Source organism: Phalaenopsis equestris, unplaced genomic scaffold, assembly GCF_001263595.1.
Source record: "Phalaenopsis equestris unplaced genomic scaffold, ASM126359v1 Scaffold000094, whole genome shotgun sequence".
Taxonomy (NCBI): Eukaryota; Viridiplantae; Streptophyta; class Magnoliopsida; order Asparagales; family Orchidaceae; genus Phalaenopsis; species Phalaenopsis equestris.
In genome coordinates this window covers 2,340,739-2,342,043 of record NW_018164536.1, presented here as the reverse complement: position 1 = coordinate 2,342,043, position 1,305 = coordinate 2,340,739, and positions in this window count along the sequence as shown.

The following is a 1,305-nucleotide window of genomic DNA, read 5'->3' as shown; positions in this document are numbered from 1 at the left end:
GCGCCGGCTGGTTGTGGAGCGGTTCTTTGGCCGGAGAGCTGGTGGAGTTTATCGACAGCTGCGTTAGTTCTGCCACGAGTGCGAAAATATTATGTCTAGGTGATGAAATATTTAAATAAGCAAAAAAAAAAAATTAAATAAATATTTAAATTTTTATATAAAATTAAAAAAATAAATTTGTGTTTAATTTTTATATGAGTTTAGTAAATAAGTTAAAAATTCAACTGAATATTTGATTTGTTATATAAAGCTATTAAAAATGATTTTAGAAATATAAGGTAATAAGTAATAGAATAAATTTAAAATGAGCTTCTAATTAGTTTAGATATAGCAAATAAAATAATATGAGTTTTAAGTCGGTTTTTTTAATCAAATAATAAAAATTAATACTAAAAATCAAATTATTAAAATAAAAAATAGGAAGAGATTGCAATAAATGTATATGCATAGTGGTGGACAAAATTAGAGAGGGTACTCATAGATGGTTTGGTCATATTAAATGTCGACTATCTGATGATCCAATTAGAACACTATATGTTTTAGATTCGACTTATGGTAAGAAAGCAGAGGTAGGCCTAGACAGACTTTAGGCATATTGTATAAATAATGATTTTAATTTATTATAGTTAAATGAAAATATGACACTTAATAGAACACAATGGAGAAAAAGGATTCATGTAGCCAACCCCACTTAGTGGGATAAAGGTTTGTTGTTGTTGTTGTTGTTATATGTTACTATCAAATATATAATTAATTAAATTTTATTTAAATAATATATAATATTTAACATGTTATTTGTTGAAAATAATCAAGTATATTCATGAAATTATCAAATGAATTCAAATATGTTCAAATTTTGGCTCATTAAATCTTCAAGTTGTAAAAAACATATTTAAATTTATTTATCAATTAATTCGAATAGACATGATTAAGAGTTTGTATGGGGCAGATGCAGCTGTTTGAGGAAGCAGTTGTGAAGCTGCTGAAGAAAAAACTATTATTCAAAAAACTGTGGTGACTAATATATATTTAAATCTTCAAATTCATATAAAAAATATCACCATCACTATTTAAAAAAAATATTAAACTCCAGCTCGGCTCGAAATTGGATCGTTAGCAACCTTAGCATATGCTCAGATTGAGATCGGATCAAAATAAATGAGCGAAGCTACAAAAAAAATTTTTAAATCAAATTGTTTTCAAGCCAACTCCGAGCTGACCCCAGCTCGGCTCGAAATATGATTGTCAACAACCTGAATTGCAAACCACCCAATTCCCATGTATTTACACATTTAACACCTAAAC